Source organism: Tyto alba, unplaced genomic scaffold, assembly GCF_018691265.1.
Source record: "Tyto alba isolate M040663 unplaced genomic scaffold, T.alba_DEE_v4.0 Super-Scaffold_41, whole genome shotgun sequence".
Classification (NCBI taxonomy): domain Eukaryota; kingdom Metazoa; phylum Chordata; class Aves; order Strigiformes; family Tytonidae; genus Tyto; species Tyto alba.
In genome coordinates, this window is record NW_024881317.1 from 19,148,855 (window position 1) to 19,169,348 (window position 20,494).

Below are 20,494 nucleotides of genomic sequence, written 5' to 3' on the forward strand. Positions count from 1 at the left end.
GTTTCTTGGTTGGTTGGTTGTTTTTTTTACAGAATACTATTCTGGAGCGCTGGAATAATAACTTTGTAAAGTTCATATTTATTACAGTATATTCACTGAAATTAAAGCTCACAGAATTTATGTAATGGGACATAGAGTTATCCCTTATATTCTTGTTGTGTAAATTCTGTTAAAGCTAGTTAAAAGCAAGTCGGAAGAAATTTAAGCACTGCATGTTGTTCCTGAAAGAGCTTTCCTAAGGCTTTCCCAGAAATGCTGTGGGGTTTTTTAATTCCAGCAATGACCACTCAAAGAGGGATAATTAGTTGTTTTCCAGGTTGTAGGTATCAAGTTTCTCCTCTTGTTCAGGCTTAATTAGACTGTTGAATATGGCTGTCTGGGTATTGCATTAGTGTGACTGAAAATGAGCTCTCTTTTCCAGCTGACTGTGGTATTTCAGCATGGAGGCAGTGTTTCACTGCCATGCAGTGCCAGCCCTGTAACGCTGAAGATGTGCCAGACTTGGAAACAAAAGGGACCTTGTTCTGCTTCAACCTCAGCCTTGTCCAGCATCGTGCACTGACATTTGGAGGTCTTTCAAGAATGTGTGTCACAGGCCCTGCTAGAGCAGATACCAAAATAGCGTAATTACTACACAGCATGTTTAGAAAGTTACTACTGAATAATGAAAGGACATCTGAAGACATCTCTATCCAAAGACATATGTGAAATGCATATTCTGGTGGGTTTCTCCACTACTAAATTTATCTGAAGAATATAATAGAAGAAGTAGCAGAAGATTAAATTTGCTTTAGGGGGAGTACCAAAGAAGGAGAAAAAGTTAAGCAGTATCTAGTAGACAAGACATGCTTGTTACGCTGTTTTAAACAGCTCCTCTGCTACACTAAGACTGACCATACCTCCTCTTCTATGTCACTCCAGAAGCTACAATCAGCATCTCTTAAGTGGGTCACAGGGGGCTGGAGACTCTCTTTGCTGAACTGCAGCCGTGGGACTCCAGCTCCAGGGCCAACATGTTACCTGCTGCAGAAGTTTATCCAGAAATGGCTAAGATAGGTAAGTAAAACACTGTTGAGGTGATAGAGGAAAAAGTGATAAAAATAGGTACAAAAACTCCTTCCATCAGAAATAGCATAGAACTCCTCAGGCTGAAAGACACATCGGATGATAGAATAGACTTACAAAATCATGGGTGATGTAAAAACAGCGAATAGGGAATAATTGTTCAGTGTTTCTTCCTGTGTAAGACCTGCAGATGATCAAATGAAGCTAGTAGCAAGTTCAAAAGAAGGGGGAGACACTTTATCATGTAACATACAGCCAAGGCATGAAACACTTTGATTCAGGAATGAATGTTTACATCAATTCCAAAAGCTCTGCAACAAATTCTTAGAGGAGAAACCTGTCAGGCACTATTAGACACAACGAAATGGGCTGTAGGTCAGCAAGCCCCAAAGCAGCCTCAGCTCTGTAGTCTGGGCTGTGTCACCTGTGCAGCTCTCACACTCCTCCTCTGCCAGTCACTACTGCAATATCCTGCATCCACACGACCCTGCACAAGAGGAGCTTTGGGTTTCACTACAGGTATGGCCATTCCTATTTTCTGGCACAGCTGCCTTGCCTGCCGGACCATAAGCTGACAGCAGCATTTGTGGGCCACGCAGCTGCTTCAGTGGGCAGTATGGTGAGCAGAGCACAGCACCACCACACGTTTGGGTTCCCTGTAGGGTGGAAGTTAGCTTGCCTGTGCTGTAAGCCCACCACATCTATAGAGACAGAGAGCCAAGTTTCACCCTACTTCTATGTTTATTTACAGTGATTTGCTTTAACATGGTCTTTCACTTCTGAAACATAGCAACATGAATATGCAAGTAGTAAATCCCAGTCAAAAAGTAAATTAACAAGATGCCAGGTACCTTATCTCCCCTCTTCAGTTACATCATGACTTATCACAGTTGACATTTCAGTAAGGCTGTAGTAGCAGATCTGAATTTGAACATTCATAAGGAGAAGATGCAATACACCAGTTCTGATGTCAATAGAATGTCAGTCTCCATCTACTTCATTCAGACTGAGTTTAACCGCAGGAACTGCATTAATAGTCAATATAAGCCATCTGTTTAAACATGTGTGTTTTAAAAAGAACTGCCATGTACAATAAACATACTCAACTGTAACAACTCACATATCTGTTTATGTGAAATGAGTATTTGGCAATTTCCCCCAGAAAAACATTAAATTACAGGTTAAAAGCAGTTTTGTATCAAGTTAATTTGTTTACGTGGCAGGTCCAATGGTCTGACAGTTTTGCTGCAGTCTGGGAAGTATGTTAACGGCAGAGCTGCTGAACCAAACTGTTTTGCCAACCTTCCCTCAAGAACCTGTTTGGTAAGTCAAAGCTGCACCAAGAAATAGCAGCAGCTCATGGAATTAAGTGTCTGACAGGCACATAGTTACAGTTGCAAAGTGTTCTTCAATACATTTGCCCAGGGTACACACAGAGGCAGGATACTGCATCCCAGATGTGATGCAATGGTTAATTCCAAAACATCTCAAGTAATCCTGGTGGTGCTGGCAGTGTGGCTAGGTGATGTCTGTAACCATGAATGAATGAGATAAGCATTCATCCTGATTATACATCATACTGATCTTCAATCCCTGATCTTGCACAGGGGGAAGCTGTTACCCTCTCCTTTGCCCTTTGCAGGCCAAAGCTGCTTCAAGCAGCTGACACAACACCTGAGCAATTATGTACCAATGTGGGAAAATTCAGAAATATGCAACCTCCTTTTTTAGCTGCCAGACTGACTTAGAAAAACAAGCTTTCATTCTTTTGCTCTTCCTTAAAAGTAACATCCAATACACACTTACAAGAGTGAAGCAACATGACATTAGCTATCATTTGGGGCGTCATTTCTAAGTTTTGTTAAATTAATAGTGACAATGCACTGGTGCCTGGACTTACTCAGCGACAGCATAAATTAGAATCTGCCTCCATGTGCACTGAGCAGGAATGCAGAACTTGGCTGCGTGCTTCCCACTTACATGTACAGAACAGAATTCTATTACATTTATCAGCCATTAATATGAAAAACATTTATGAATGCCAGTATAGAGAGCTTCAGAAACTGGGGGGGAAGAAGAGAAAAAGAACATATGGTAAAGGTGCATCATGAACCAGCAACTCCACCACCTTTTTTCACCCGGTAAATTAGTTTGACACCAGTATGGCATTGCCTTTTTTATTTTATTTTTTTCTTTCTTTCTCCTAGAGCCATTTTAAATTCATGGGAGATATAAGGAGGCCTCATTTTATTTCCTAAGGTTTTCTATTGCAATGCTCCATTAAAGTAGGAGGTCAATAATAGCATTTTAAGATGTACTTTAATATCACCAGTTTCCTTATTAAATGATTTCTGCTTCATATACCTGAGCAAGTCCTACTCAGTCAGTGGATTCTGTTAATGTTTGTATTTCTGTGACTTTGAAGTAGACATGGCATAGAAGAAACCTACAGGACTAGAGTTTTGCGTGATGTGCTGAATTTCTCTCCTTTCCATTTACATCTTTATCTCTCCTTCTTTTGTAGTTTACAGAAATTCTGGTAGCACACACCTCTGTTAGTTTAACCACATTTATGTAGCTAACAAGTACTCAGTGTATAAGAGCACCACTAACAAGGCAAGCTGCAGCACGCTGCCAGCTGTTTCCAAAGCAGACAATTGTTACCCACGTTTTCAGAATCGTCACCAGGGCAATGTGAGACACTTATGTGACAATTCAGTAGCTTTCCAGAGCCCAAAATGCTTATGTCATTAAATGTGAATTAAACTGGGGTTGTTCCACAGCTTTCTTCATGATGTATTCACTAGAAAACAATCTTTTTCTCATTAGCTGTTTCATAAAATTGTTTCTAAGTCCTTTACTTAGAGATATTTCATGTTTTGTTTCAAGGCCCAAGCCTCCCTTTAATAGACCCAGATTTCTGTTGTTGCTTCATTATACCTACATTTTCTTGAGGGACGTATGGCACATACACACTACTTCTCCTTTTTCTTTTATCTCATAATCTGTACAACGTGATAGACGAAAATAACACAATTTTCCATTTACTCAGCTGGATCTATCCACTTAAGTCTACATACACAGATGTCAACTTCAGATTACTCTGTTTTTCTGCATGTAGCCCACATCTGAAGCGTCCAGCCCTTCAAATAACCCTAACGTAACGACATGGGGATGAAGAGGAGGGCACACTGAGGCACATGGAGAAGGCTGTACAGTATCAGAGGAAGACAGACTGATGGAAAGCACAGAAGGAGGTAAACTTCCTCTCCCATCACACATAGGAATATAGTTCTTACTGCCACTACCACTAACTCAGATCTACCTTTTTATAATAATGAAAAAAAGATACTTACGTGGTAGCTATAAGCCCGATATATTTGAGAGCAGGGCAAAAAGAATTTTCTCTTCTGATGTATCCCAGGCAAAAGCTTCTCCTCAGACTTAGCTGTATTACATGTACAAGATAATAATGTATGTTTATCTAGTAAATTGCTTTGCAATGAGGGTTCAGAGTCACGCTTCAGAAAAACATTAAACAACTCCTGTCTTCACTTTTAAATTGCTGTCACTCTGGGTCATGCAATTAGAATTACCTTGAAGAAAGAAACTGAATTTAGGAAAGTGCTGAAGAAAATTAACCAAAAAGCCAAAAAACAGCAAAGACTTCTCTGTTCTTGCATCTGACAGACAAGGACCTAATTACAGAACCCTCAAATAAAACACAAAAATACTGACCTATTTAACAGGTTCTAGCATCAGAAGAGCTCAAAATTAAGAAAAGACTTTTTTAAAGTTGCTTCTCAAGACCTTATTGCAAATTAAATTCAATAACCAGGATCATAAACAGCACCATGATTACAAGGAAAACTGTTTCTTCTCTGCTATAATAGAATAAAGAAAATAAGGAAGAGAGATTTTTAAAATGGGGTTTATCTCCCTTGATCTTTCAAATGACAGTCAGTTTTCATCACTCTCTATAAAAAAACAAATCCAACTTCTCATTCCATTTTTTATAAATATCAGCGTTTTGATATCCTTTCTTGCTTTGAAACTGATTATATCCTATTTAGACAGCAGTGGTTTCTAAGTGCAGATAAGATGTGGGTTAATTTTTTTATACATCCCACTTTAACTGAGGTATGTTTTTATCACATACTGAAAGTCTTTTCATCCTTTGAGCCCTTACTCCTGCAGCCTATGCAGTCAAAAATCTTGTTAACTTAAGTGTAATGTGCAGAGAAATGGACCGTGGCTGAATCTCATGCTGTGCACTAGTCATTTATCAGAGGCAAGCCTTCAGCCTTGCCAAATTATTTTCATTGATACACTTTAAGCAGGGGAGATACCAGACTTGGAGATGCTGGAGGTCAAAGGGTCCATCAGAAAAGAGTCCATCTTTTATCTTCAGAACTAAAACACAAAATAAGCTGTAACATCAAAGATTAATGCTCAGGTACGGTATCTGAAAATAGCTGATAGAGTCAAAGCTAGCTGAAGGCACTGGCCAAGTAGACCTGTGCCTACAACAGTATCAGGCTGCCTGCCCTGGCAGCAAATGGCTCAGGAGGGGAAAAAATAAACAGCCACTGTGTGCTGTAGCCTTCCCAGAGAGGGCTGGAGAGCACAGGGCAGGTAACACCAGCACTGAAGGCAGTCATCTCTTCGACATCAGCCAGCCCTGTTATTTTATTCAGGGTCTGTGTGTAACAACTTACACGTCCAGAGATATCATGTAAAATAATAGCGAGAAGCATTCTGCATTATGAAGTGTTACTTTTTCAGTTTGTGTGCACATCAGTCCAACCATTAGTAAAGGGAATACTGTTTTGACTTTTGAGGCTATCTCCAATGTAAAAAGGATAACGTTTCCAATAAAAGAGCTATAGGAACTGGGCTATATTACTATGTACCAATATTGCCCTTGTCCTGGAGCTTTAGATTTAAATAAAGCAACAACAATCTGCATTGAAGCTCACACTTTCAGTTTCACTCCAGGTGCTCAGATATTACCAGTCCATTCTTTGGATGGAATTGCCTGCTGGAAACAGGAGATATGTGAAGCCATACCACTTACAAGGCATGACATCTGTTTCATATCACAATTAGAAATGCCCCAGTTTTATTAGTCCAAGTGGAAAAATATGTTATCTAGAGCTCGGTAATTCTGGAGCAAAGACAACATTGCCAAAGGTAAACAAAGCCCTTGCTAAGAGGCAGAAAACCTTAGGAGAGGGCAGGGAGATGGAGATGTGGAGAAAGGTAGAGGAAAATAGGCAGTCAGCTCTGTCCTTAGCAGAAAAAGATTTTTGACAGAAGACACAGCAGGGAGAAAAGAAGAATTTACTGTATGCAAAGGAGGGAGATGGAAAAAGACAATAATTTCCAGGAAAGAAGAGTCAGAAAACATAGGGAAGTGATGTGCTAGAAGTCTGAGATGAAGATTAGGGGGACTTACCTTTGAAACAGTGAGAGTTGATAAAAGAGCAAGGTATCAGCTAATAATACATTAGGTAAGACTTTGCACTGCAACACAGCTATGTCATTACAGAATTTACCCTTGAAATAACTATCAGTTTGTTGACAGTGTTTTCTGTTTATTATAAATAATTTAATTTAGTAGCCACTGCTTGTATGCCTGCCTGCTAATCCTTCAACAGCAGCTCCCATTACATCCTAAAGGAATGCAACAACCACAATTTGGAGCCTCGGGAGCGCGCTGGGGTGGCCACCCAGAGAGGGCTTCTCCCAGTGTCAGCATGCGCTGCCCCCAGCCCAGCATAGGGGGTGTTTACTGAAAGGGCACTTGCTCCCTAGAACTATCAAATCACAGAACTGATGGAACAAAATGGTATAATTAAACCATAAGCAGGACACACTCTAAAAATGTTGTACTCTGAGGTGTATTTGTTATGTTAGCCAGAATTGTTCTGTCTGTGCCATAATTTATATTTTTAATTTAAGTAAGCTTTTATTGTTTCAGTTCTTCCAGTAGTGAAAAATCAAAAATGCACCAGCAAGCTAGTAGACACTGCAAGGGAAGGGGCAAGTGCCTCTTAACCTCAAAGCATGAGCAGCAAACAGTGAACCATCTCAACAGCTACATGAAATCAGAATACTTTCTCATAAATTAAACCTATGTATAACTCATGCTCGTGATCTCTTCAACACAGCAAATGTACCAGGTAGTACAGGAACCACTTGTGTTGGAACCATGTCCTCAGGCCTAGAACACTGGCTTCAACTTTAGACTGCAAAGATGAAATATTAATACAATCAAGTTGGCCTTAAAAATGTAGATGTTTTAAGCTGTTCAGATAGGTCTTCCAAAAGTAGTAAGTTTCTCTCAATAGCACAACAAGATCAACTGAAGACACAAGGAACAGAGCAGAGCAACTTTCACATATTTTAGTAGCCTGCAGAAGACAGCTCTTCACTCAATAACATCTCCATTAGCAAGACACCATCTGGTTTTAGTACACGGTCAGCTGAAGGAATGTTACCCTCATTTAAAGTTTACTGGGTAATTTCAGAAGGTTAGGGTCACAATTCAGTAGGTTCCACAAAGGCAACATTTTGAGACTTAATTGATTTCCTACTACTTTTTTTTTGCATCAGAGCAGGAGCGTTTGCTAAGCGTTGCCATGCCTTTTGTGCAGTTCCTAGATGGCAGCTCCTCTATCAGCACCCTCAGGTGAAGCTCTCTGCCTTTCTGTAAAGTGGGTGCAAAGAAAAGTTATGTGATTTTAGACTCTCACCTTGAATAAACTTTGCTGTCTAGAGGATGTGTAGACGAGTTTTAAGCAAGGCTTGGGTTTCTTTGATGCACAGATCATCAATTATGATATCTGCAACTGTTTTTCAAGCAGATGATGCAACATAAATCCCCCTGCAGCAATCCCAGTGCAGCTGTACTTCTCAGGAGAATATTCTTATCTTTTGCTAAAAAACAGAATTTTAAAAAGAGGTTCATGGCCAGACTCATAATTCACTGTAGTTGTGTTAAAAATCATTGTGTTTCTCTCTGCAGGATTAGTTGCAGCACAACTTTTATCTCAAGGTATTCTCAAAAGAAACATTTTACCTAGAACACCCAAAGATGACATGAAAGGGACAGGTATGACTGAGCAGGGAGCTGTATCCTCATTCTCAACCTTTCTGCTAGGGCCACCTCCAACACTGATTTAACAACCAGTGACAGCATTTATTCACCTAATGCAAAGGTGCCCTATAACAGATTAGACTTCTTTCTCTCTCTAGGCAGTAATTGAGTGACAGATGTTTGCAGGCTATAGAACCAGAGCCAGAAAAAAACCCACATAAGTGTCTTCGAGAGACACTTTATTCAGTTATAAGCAATACAGATGTTAGTTTCTTGAATGACTCCCTTTAAGTTGCCTGTATTCCAGCCAGACCTCTGGCTTCCTTTCCCCAGCATCAGGGTGAGCTGTTGCTTATAGGTAGCTGTGTGGCTCCTCTGCCATCTACAGAAACACCTCTTTGGAGCCGTTCCCTCCTGAAACTGCAGACAGTTTGGGCTCCCCTAGCCGGGCTCTAAAATTAGACACAGACAGGACAATCCACCTGTGGGAAACCTTACGAATGAGAGCAAAGGGTGGCTTCCTGGACTATTTCTGTTTTTATCTTCCTGCACCATTGCCCCTCTAAGCCTTATTCACAATTCAAGAAGAAGGGAGGCCACAGTTTTATTTGGCAGATCAACCAATGTGTAGGCAAGATTTCCACTAAGCAATGTATCAGTCCATTTATTTTCACTGTTAGGAAAGCTACCAAGTAATTTGACTGTTACAGGTGAGAAATAACAGTCACATAGGAAGCTGGGTTTGTATATCTGTTACCCTAAACTGAATGTTGTTCCTGTGTCTGAAGCAGGGAACATCCCCTCCTACAGCTTGTCAAAAGGGTTATACACCTAATACCAGTGCCGTACCTGAGCCAGTCATGCTGTCTGCCCCAGAAGGGAATACAGCATGCAGTTAAACTGCACAAAGTGATTAAAAAGGCTTGCCAAGAATTTGCACATTTGCTGTGGTGGCATTCTCAGTTAAAGCTGCCCAAAGCTCTCCACATGAGCAGGCTGCTTCTTGGTTACAAGAAAAAAAAGTTATAGAAAGAACTCCCACTGGCCACTGTCAGAAACTACTAGAGTCCAGCACAAATACATTACCCATTCAGCTTTAGCAGTTTGAATAATAAAACTTACTCAAATCAAGTGCCAGATGACTTGCTACTTATCTCTATCAGTTCAGTTTAAGGGGTTGTCAACACTATGCAAATCACCCTGAGAAGGCAACTGCTGACCAGCTGCAGATACTATGCACACCAATTTTACCACTGGTAGTTTTCAGACACTATTTTAAGCTTAGACACAAAAGCCCAAAAAGTTCAAGTCCTTCTAGGCATGTATCTTGATAACCAGGTCCTTAGTTTCCTCAAAGATAACAAAGAGTAATTGAGTACCTAGTAATAAATATACTACACTGCCCATTTTGCAGGGGCAGGGGTGGTGGTGGTACTGGTTTATGACCTTTCTCGTTAAGGTATTCAGTCACTACTGACTGCAAGCAAATTAGTTCCTAACAAAGTTTGGTTCAAATTCTGCATCCCACCCCTATTCTCCAGGCACACAGATCTTTTTCTCCACAGGAAACTGATACCAATTCTTCCAGTGTCTGGCATCACATGCACTAAATATTCACGCCTATCAGAAGTTCAGCTTAGAGCAATTTATATCCCACCCAGCCCCACACTAGCACTACAGATGCACTGAGGCTTGGAGCTTCTCCATGACATTTATTTTTATTAGCCATTTCAGCTAATGACTGGAAACACCTGCCCTCGCAGCTTTGAATACTTTCACTCTCTGCAATTCATAATCCAAATAGCTCAAGATCTTTGCTGACTTATCCATACAGAACGCAAACAAGTATCAGCAATTATTTCTATTAGTGTTTAGTACAACAGCCTGATTCATCTCTCTGTTGTACCCCATTTGTGTCCTTTTTTTCTATGGATTTTCTAGTTCCCCATTGTTGGAAGATGTTGGAAGAAACAAGACCATTGGTTGCCCTGCGCTGCTCTGATGGGCCACGCTTTACTAATTTTGCATTTCAGTTGCAAACATCAAGTTGTGCATTACAGGTGAATAATGGAAGGGGAGGCTTTAATATTGCAGTATTTCTTACAGGTAAGTGTGTAAGGCTTTCAGCTTTTCAGGTTTTAAGTCTCACTTAGTTTTCCAACACCTGCATTTTATACTGATTACATTACATCTTGCATGGGTATTAAAAGCTCTTACCTTGGCACTTATGACATTCTTCTGAGATTCCCTTTGCATGTCATGTAAGCAGGATCAGACCACAGATATTTGTAGTACTTTAAGGAAGCCAAGATGAGCGAGATGTCTTATATGGCATTTCTGGTATTAGCAAAAACATATAAGCAAAACACATCCGGGAAAGTCATCTCCTATATTTGGAAGGTGAAACTGAATAAAAAGAACAAGGGAAGTATGATTTGAGGAAGCAAATAAGATGGAGCCAGACTCTACTCAGCGTTATCAGAATGGACAAGAAGAAAGGGGCACGGTCTGAAAAACAGGAAATTCCATTTGAACATAAGACAATGCAAGAGGAGGAGGAGAAGGAGAAAAATCCCGCAATGTTTTTCACTCTGAGGGTGATCATGCACTAGAACAGGTTGCCCAGAGACGCTGTAGAGTCTCCACCCTTTGGAGATACCTAAAATCCAACTGGACATGGTCCTGAGCAACCTGCTGTAGCTGACCCAGTTTTGAGCAAGGAGTTGGACTACGTGATCTCTGGGTCCCTGACAGCCTCAACTATTCTGTGATTCTGAATTTGACAAGAAGTCATGGGCCAATGCCATAACAAGGACTGGTTTTCTTTAGAAAAAAAAAGAGCTCTTATCAAGGAAAAGTGAACTATGAGTGATACCCAGTCTTCAAATAGTATTTGTTTACAACATAAACACTGACTGGAAATATAAATCAATGGAGCAGATTAGCTCCATACTGCTACTCCTAGTCCTGCATTTTGGTTTTCTACTATATCAGTTTTTCTTCCAGTAACTTCCCTGAGAGTGTGCTGCATTTTGACCTTTAAAAAGGTCCCACAGATTAAATATGCCTTTGTTTCCTTTCATATTCATGCAATTCACAAGTGTTCTGCTCCTGTGGGCCCTTCAACATTAAAGACTCACCTTCTCCTGTGTCCATGTCCAGGGGCAACAAATCATTCCTGCTAGCTGGACATGTCTATCATCCTGTAACTTCCTTCCAGTCCCACCCCTCAGGCAACCTTAACTCATTCACTCCTAGTAAGGTATCTTTAAAGCAGATGGCTAAAGGAAGCCACATGCATTTTTAGAACAATACAGAAATACTCCAGATGCTTCACATACGTTTTCATCTACATTTACTAGATGTACCCATTCCTTTCCAATAGAAATATTTAGGACAAGCCTTAGGAAACTCACTACTGAATTAGATTTGTGCTTAAGTTTTATGCAGACTTGTATCACGTCCAGTGTTCCCAGTTGGTAAGGAACAGCTCTCAGTTTTGCCAACTTTTTCATACTTATGGTTTTGTTTCAGATTCCTCTGGATGAATGTCACATCCCACTCAGACAAAGGAGACAACTGACTTAGATTCGTAAATCCCTGATGGAGTGGACAACAGTGAGACAAGTCTCAAAGTCCATGCACAGACATTTATTTATTGCCCACAATATACTAATTGGATATGCAATAACTGTCTAAGTGTATGATGAATTATGGCAAGCAATACAGTATGACTTGCGTTACTTAATAAGGGAAAAGGTGGTGGTGGGGGAAGATATAGAGAGAATAGAGATTTCCAGTCCAGGTTACTGTGGTGGTCTCACCCGAGTTCATCAGGGATGCATCCATCTTCTTCACATCTTCTTTTTCCTTTCTATCTACATTTCTATATATCAGGGGTGTCAACTTTCATATGCATGTCATGGATAATGAAGCAAAGGTCATTCACTGGACAGATGGCCCTTGAAACTTTACAAGATGCACCAGAGCAGAGCAGTCCTGCCTCCACAGGGCCCCCTTCCCCAGCCACATCCTGTGCCAGCCAGGCAGTCTTATCAGCTTTAACCTCCACATTATCCACCCGTGACTATAGTTTTGTTACTTGTGAGAGCTTGATACATTCCTTGGCTCAGAGGGCCTCTGCTCCCTCCCCATCCCTTATCTCTTTCCCAGGCTGTTTTTCTCAGTCTCTGTTTTGGAGAGTTACAAGTTGTCTCTCACAATGAAGTACCTACTCCAGCAAAGCATCCTGCTCCAAAGGCACCTGGGTTAATCAACAAAGCTGTAGAATAGTTTAGGAACTTTTCTGAACAGAAGTCAGAAGTTTTATCTCAAAAATAAAAACGCAAAATGATTTCTCAGGTGCACTGCATCCTCTGTCAGGGCACAGGGATAAACACCCTGCCTGAGGAGATGTTGCACCTATTTGGATATTTTCCTTTACAGCACCCCACCTGACCATGCCTCTGCTCCCAACCCAGCCCTCCTCTGTCTCTGAAGGAGCACACCGTGGCCAATAAACACCTACCCTCGCAGGTGCCAAGTACTTTGTTGTCTTAGTTGACAAGATTAGCTATTGCTTCACAGCTCTTTCATAGGTAAAAGAAGACTGGTCACCTCTGGGCAAGGGGAAAGGAAAGAGGTGTTTTCCTGGTAATTAGGAAGCACAGTTTAAATTCTGGTGTATATACACCCCTTTCTCAGCAATCCCACTGCAGTTTCTCATCAATTAGTGCCGCTTCCTAACAATGTTTCTAACCTTAGCAAGAGTTTAACCTGTACTGTTACAGAAAATTCATTTCAAAGAGTCAGTTACACAATTCACACTAGCTCAGGACATCGTATCATTTGACAAACAGGACAAACACAGTCACTGGGCAAACTTGCAGCGTATCAGAGCCCTGGAAATGCACCTTGCAGCTAGGTTGTATTTTGCTTTAACCTTGTTTTGAGAACAAGGTTAGTCAGGACTTGTGTTTGGGAAAATTCGGGAAACAAAACTTGCAGGTGGCACATGAGCCCCTCAGAAAGGGACACTCCCTGCTGGAGGTGCCATTGGCTTCACCCAGCCCTTTGCCCTGAGAGCAGACAAGGGGTGCAAGTCCCAGGGGCCACTCACCCGGGGCATCAAACGAGGCAATCTTGCACTGCTGAGCTAATCCTGCAAAAGCAACTCTCCTTACACGCAGCAAGAAGCCAAGAGACCACTTGACACTGACCAAGGATGATCACCACGGACTTGAGGCTACAGCCCGCTGAGGCACACGGTGTATCACCATGCACTGTCGCTGTCTCGTGCTTTCTGCCTGTTCAGATCTCTCCTGCCCCTCTCTCCGCAAAGGATGAACTCAAAACCTGTTTAGCTGTTTCAAGATCTGAGGCAGTGAATATCAAGTACAGAGCTGGGCTAACCAAGCTTAGATCACATCTCTGAAAAGCCTCAGCTATGATTTGAGACAACTTTTCTTAGCCATTAAAAATCATCTGTGAAAGCTTGACTCTCCTCCTTCCCCCACAGACCAACTGATCCAAGACTGCTCAGCTGAATTACCAATCCAAGACAGCAAGCTAATTAGGGGTGTGAAAGTCAGCATTTACCACAGTCACTTTTTCATCACTGGTGACATTGCTTATTCAGCATGAACTATTTGCCTTTAAGAAGCTTTACTGGGTGACCCCTGCCTGCCCCCTCCTACCCCCCACAACTTCAACTCCAGGGTTTAGTCTCAGCACAGCAGTCCCTACAGGCTGGGCAGCAGGTTGTGCTGAGCTTGTCTTTAGCACCAAGCTTTGTCACGCTGTTTAAGTACACACAGGAGCAGTGCTGTGGCCTCCAGCTCCTCTGTAGCTCTGGCATCTGGCACTGCAAAACCCAGCTGTACTAAGTGCCCAGCTCCTTCTGCAAAATTTAATGGTTGGGATCTCAGCAGAAAGCAATTCTGGCAGGTGCAGCTCTGCTATGGGCACTGGGCTGCCAGAAGGGGTCAAGTACCAAATGCTTGAGTATATTCTAGAATCACGATTACATAAATTAAATAATCCAGTGAAATCAGGAAAACCTCAGACAAACTGAAGTTGGCTCTGGCATTTCAAGACAACGTCTGTTATTGCTATTCTATTTACTGATATTGTAAGTTCAGGTTTATTGCTCACTGGAAACAACTAATGGTTAGCACAGGAAGGTTTGACACACAAAAAAAAAAAAAAAAAAAAACCAAAACAAAACAACCAACCAAAAAAAACCCACACCAAAAAACCCCAACAAACGAAACACCAAAACCGGAGCAAAGATTGAAGGATTTAAGTTAAATGGCTTCAGCTTCTGGAACTCTGCACTTTCATAAAGGGATGACAGAATTAATCATGAGAATTCATGCAGTGATATTCTGAGCTACCTCATCTCATCTTTGCCTCTGCACATGAGAAAATGAGCACCTTTAATACAAGCCTCTTACCTGTGTGCTTTTCTCACCTATTATGTCAAGACAGGGAAGAGTTCTTCCTTACAGGCAACTGGGGAACGTGGTGAGACATAGCCACAGGAAATCCACAGCGTGCAGGGATGCAAGCACTGGAAAACTAAACTGGTGTGACTTTCTGTACTTCACAGCAACAGTTTAAACAGACGGGCTGTGACTTGCTTCCCTTACGTGCCTCTTCAACATAGCCATGCAACGAAGACCCAGAACTTCAGCCGACCCTCCCACTAAAAAGAAGGAACTCTAAGGTGTTTCAGCCAGCTTTGTCTCTCACCTTGTGCTCCTTCAAATGCTTCCTGATTTTGCACTGAAGAGGCTGAGAAAAGCAAGTAGAAAAACCTCTGAGATTTAACAGAAAGGAAGCAAGCTGGAAAATCTTGTTCAGTGCTTTCCTGTCTAGTACATGCAATACTTGACAAGGTCAGGTTCTCCCTGTACCACGCAGGATAGCTAATTTTGCAGCATTAGAACATTTATAGCCAGAAATAGAAAAGTAATAGCAGAAGGAATAACAAAAGCAGAAGACAGAGCTGTCTGGTCACCTGTGGTGGTATCTAGGCAAAAGAGGCTGTTAATTCTTTTCACTTCTGTCAGACCCCTTCCTCTCATCTCTGGGACTGTGCTCAATTGCCAAAACCTCACCTCAGTTGCTGTATACCACCAGTAACCTGGGCTGTAGCCATTGCTGTTCCTGACTGGAGCAAAAAACTACTGCAAGTTCTTTTCCTCTCATAAGGATCACCTAAATGCAAAGACCAGCAGCGTAAAACACATGACTTGCATCGTGATCCTGATGGAGGCCCAGTGGGATGGTACGCAAAGAACGTAGCCCCTTTTCCCCACTCTGCAGGCAGCACGATGCTGTGCAGACCAGGCTGAGGTCTGGGTTTGGGCATCTGCAGCTCTGTCCTCTCCTGCCACCCCTGTTCTATTATCAATCACCTTGATGCAGAGCAGGTTAGTTCACCAATGCTCTACAACATTAAACTTCCTTTTACCTCTTCTATGAGGACAGCTTGTTCAGCATAATTTTAGTCTTTTCTTCTAAGACACTATTAATAATGACATTAGAGTCCATTTCAGTGACAGTCATCAGCATTAAGTCTGTATTGAAATGCCATGTCATTTAAATACGCAGATCGATCTTACATGCATGTTTTTATTCAGAGTACAGAGTAATGGAAAACAGATAGCATCTAATTACGCCATTCATTTCGCGAGCATAAGGCTACTGTTTGTTTTAATCAAACATCCTGCTGCAAAAAGCAATCAATAGATGTGACTCATTACCTTTCCTGCCTTGGCCAACAGTTCAGCCACCTATGCAAGCCAGAAGATCTCTACCCTAGATGCAGGACAACTGCCCACCTCTGAAGCGGGCAGCAGTGGCTGGAGAGCATGGGGAGGGCCCAGTGAGCACATGGCCTGTGGCCCCATGCCCTCCCCAGCCACCCTGCAGAGGTCCCTACGCTGAGCACTCTGAATGACACAGATTTCTCCAGGACAACTTCCCCAGCCTGGGGGAAGTAGCTTGGCAGCCCAAAGATAGGCTCTTCACAGATTTATACATTCATCTAGCTGTTCTTTACTGTTCTCTGAGGAAACTGAAAGTTACCCACAGCAATTAATAGACTGAAAACTAGAATTTTTGCCCATTAGGCCCCATCATATGTCTTTCACCACACTCACTATGGCTGACTGAAAACCAAGCTGCAGGAACAAGTACCAGGCTCCTCAAAGAGCCCCCTCAGAGGACGGACCTGGAGGCGGCGTAGGTGCTGGTTTCAGCAGCGCCTCTCCAGAGCCAGTCTGAGAAATGGGAGCAGCTTAGAACAAGTGGTGCAATAAATGGAATTGGATACTGCAAACACTGTGCTGCCTAATCCCCAATCTACACATTTGTCCTGTTAGGCTTTTTAGGTCATAAATATTTGCTTTCCTTTGTATTATTCCTGAACTTTACCTGAAAAACAGAACAGTTATAAGAATTGCATTTTACCCTTACCTTACTTCAGTACGTTGCACCACAAACTGTATTTGAGTATAACGTGTAGATTTCTGGAAAGAAAAGCATAAGCCTTGCTTTACAGTAACATTTGTCCAGAACTGAAGAGGCACGCTTAAAATAACTGGGTTTGAAAAGGCCAGCACCAGTAGTACTTCTAGTGAAACTGTAACAAGTAATATTTGTTTAGCAAAACAAGAGTACAGGATCCTGGCAGAAAGACCTCCTTTTCCTCAAACAATTGTCAGGTGGGTTTTTTTAAATGAAGTTAAGAGGTGATCTTCCAACCAGCGAGCACCACTAAACACAGCTGATCAGACTACCCCAGACCAGGAGTTTTGCTTGAGTCACTTCTGCAACCAAATTGCCATGGTATTTTAGAAGTTCAGGAAACTTCTGAAGAGAGTATTTCCTAACTCTGAGTAGCTGTTTGCTAATGCCTGGCTGGAGGTGGATTTTCTTCTTGCTGTTGACTCTCATATAAGCATTGAGGCATCATGAATTTTTCCAGGCTGAAGTATCCAGTTGCCTTCTTGTTTGCTTATGCAGGTGTTTTACGTAATAGCCCCAATAAGGCTGACGCTTTCGGAAAGCTGCTGCAGCACAGGCAGCATTGTAGGAGCTCATCACTTATAGCTTAGCTGACTTCTAAGAGCACAACAAAACAAGTCCTATGCCCTCTAACACTTGTGTTATGGCTTTGAATTGCTAATAAGAACAACACCCTGATAAGCAACATCCCACAGCTCAAAAAGGATCAAATACCCTAATATGTAAAAAGACAAACTAAAATGGGGGTGGGCACCAAAACTGTTTACTGTTTTCCATCTAGTGTTACAGTCATACTTAGTCCTGAGTCTGACCAAGGTAGCTGAATAGGTACTAAATCCAAAGTTCTTATATTAAAGAAGAAAATTATCAGGAAAACCTGAAGTTAGATTATTTACCAGAGAAACCCAGGCAAAGTCCAGCTGTCCTTCCCAAGCTTAAACACTGCCTTTGAATCAGGTCTGCAAGTCTTAAGTTGCTTTCAGCTGAAGGAGCAAGTCACCCTCTAGCACGCAGGCCTATCGTCAAACTTCTGTAGGAAGGCTTTCTCAGAAATAAGTAACTGTAAACTATTGTAAACAACAAAAAATGAGCCTTAAAACCAGCTCGAGTCTTCTTTCAAGCAACCAAAGATGCAGCCTTCACCTCTAAATACCTGACTAAATGAGCCCAGCTGGAAACTTATCTTCCCGTGACAGGAAGGGATGAATTTCTCAAAGAAGTCCCCCCCTGCCTGATGAAGGATGAGACTATACAAGCACTTCCCTTTCACACTAGTAACTACACTCTGACTGTTATCCTGCAGAAGAGAAGGTGTCATCGATGTGTATGAATATCTGATGGGAGGGAGTGAAGAGGATGGAGCCAGGTTCTTCTCAGGGGTATCCACTGACAGGACAAGCAGCAATGAGCACAGACTGAAATGCGAGAAATTCCACTTATGCTGAAAGAAAAGCTTTTTTACTGTTAGGGTGGTAGAACACTGATTAGGTCTCCCAAGCAGACAGTGGAGTCTCTGTTCTTGGAGACACTCTAAACCCGACCAGACATCGTCTTGGGCAACCTGCTGGAGCTGGCCCTGCTTTCAGCAGGAGTCAAGCGACAGAGTCTCCCGAGGCCCCTTCCCACCTCAACCATTCCGTCATTCCGCGTCCCTGCCGTACGGCAGTGGCACAGTGCATGTCACAGGGCAGATACCCACTGTAGTGTGACTGTACCGGATCCTCTGACACGTGGAACTCTACTCTTCTGTATTATCGCAGCCTCTTTCTCCATGTGGGCTTACCTGCAAAGACACCTTAAGTCCCAAGAACTAAAAATGTGATGGTGGGTGAGTGATGAGCCTGAAGAGGGAGCCTCTGCCTTCCTTGGGGAGGCCGCATTGCAATAACCAATTAAATAGGCTTAACTTTTTGCAGCATTATTGATTCCTCCTTGCAGTCACATTTTTAAACATCACTTCTCCCTACTTCCTTTAGGTTTTCCCTTATAGTCAGTTTGCCCAGATTCAAGGATACAAGTGGCAGTGCATCACCTCCAGCTGGGCAGTGTATCAGTACATTTAATTATTTCCTTTAGCACAAAGGGATTATTATTCCATTTGATTTTAATCAGCTTCTGGGAATATACCCAGCCATTCTCCAGTTCAAGCTGTCCTTTGTACCAGGATCCTGTTTTTAGAAGCATCTCATGTGAGCTGGATCAAGGATTACCAGTGGGCCTTTCTGAGCACTCGTGGTCACAGTTAACAACCTTTGGGCTTTTTCTGCTATCATAAGGAAAAATAAAAAAAAAACAAAACACCAAACAAAACCAAAACCCTTCCTGGGGTACTTAAGCCTGAAACAGAATCAAATGATTCAGTGGCCAAGCAATACTGGAACCTCCCATGAACAGTCCCATGATTTGCAGGCAGTTACACTCTTGCCAGAATAGGGCAGGGGGAGGATCAGCTAGAAATCTTTTTGAAAGAGCTTTTAAGCTGTAAATTTGGCACAAGCAAAGCCCTGTTTCTACAGTCTCACAGGGAACAAAGAAGAAAACCTTCCTTTTCTGTGCCCCAGGCCTTCGTGGATTGCTCCTCCATTAAGGCTTATCTACCTTCACATAATGAAGCCTGCAACTTCATCAAGGGAGGCAGAAACAGGCCTGAACTCTCAAGACAGAGTTTCTGCCTCCTCCCACTTACACAGCTGCAGTTTCTATGGGTTTACCTACTTTAGCTAACCCCAAGTGCCTTTCAGCAGGAGGGGAAAAGAAAAAACAAAAAAAAAAGGAAAGTGGCCTCAAGCCTGAAGGAGCTACTGTGTTTCTCCTGGTGTTAAAGCCGAGTGCCTCAGCCACTCACCATTTGCTGGTACAGGGCAGAGAGAGATTATCCTAATTTTATCACAAGGACTTGAACAATGTAGGCAGCAAGTCATTAGCTGAAGCCGGAATTCAACCCAGAGATCTCAAACTATCATTTGCCCTTGCTGTACTGATACTTTATCCTATCTGCTTCAGTCTCAGAAAGGATTCAATAGCTGAATTGCTGAGGGTTATAGCTCCAGGGTACATTGCTGACCAAAACACAATGACGTGGCAACTTCATCCTGAAAGCTGCGAAATCAACCGTGGCAAGGAATGGTAAATGAAGATAGATGGTAACTGTGCCCCAGCAATCACCCCCTCCAGTCAGTCCAGGCAGGAGCCTCCTCACTGTTCATTGCTGATAGCACAGGTCTGTGAAGAGAAAGGGAGCCCTGTCTGCACTGGCTTCTACCTGCTGCGCAGAAGCTGATCTTGCTGTCCTCAACACAAACTTCCACCCGCTTTGGGAGCCCAAATCCTCCATCCACATCACAGAAGAAGGGCCGATTCCCAAACTAACTCTATGTCTCTCTCTCCCCCTCCCCAAACACAGGACACATTAAAACACTCATTTCTGTAAATATGAGTGCTGCCAAAACGGTCTGTTTAACTGATCTAGTACCTGGAAGCTGCAGCAGAGTTCACTGCACCGTGTGTGCACATGCCACGTACCTGCTTAGGGACCACAGCGAGTGAAAAAACACCCTTCCACACCCTGAAACCCATAAACAAGAGCAGCTTTGACTTCATGACTGCCTAATCCTTTATCCTAAAGTCAAACCAGCCCTTCTGCCCTCCCCCGTCTTACTCTATAGGCAGGAGGTCTGCTCCACAGCCACCTTTCAATTCAACAGCAAATACCTCGCAGAGTTTTAAGTGTTAAGCAGCAAAATAAGGCAGAGCAGCACAAGAGTAATACCAAGCAACACAGTGCTTTAAGTA

The 20,494-nt window shown here is 42.4% G+C and overlaps 1 long non-coding RNA gene across 2 annotated transcripts in view; it reads left to right on the forward strand.

The window, feature by feature from the left end:
* Positions 1-11,191, forward strand: part of LOC116961011 — a 32,552-nt gene extending 21,361 nt beyond the window's left edge. For both annotated transcript variants that reach the window (XR_004406718.2, XR_004406719.2), the window contains exons 4-7: positions 422-1,056; positions 2,289-2,388; positions 4,187-4,322; positions 10,109-11,191. This is a non-coding gene — a long non-coding RNA (uncharacterized LOC116961011). The remainder of the gene's footprint in view (positions 1-421; positions 1,057-2,288; positions 2,389-4,186; positions 4,323-10,108) is intronic.
* The last annotated feature ends 9,303 nt before the right edge of the window (positions 11,192-20,494 follow it).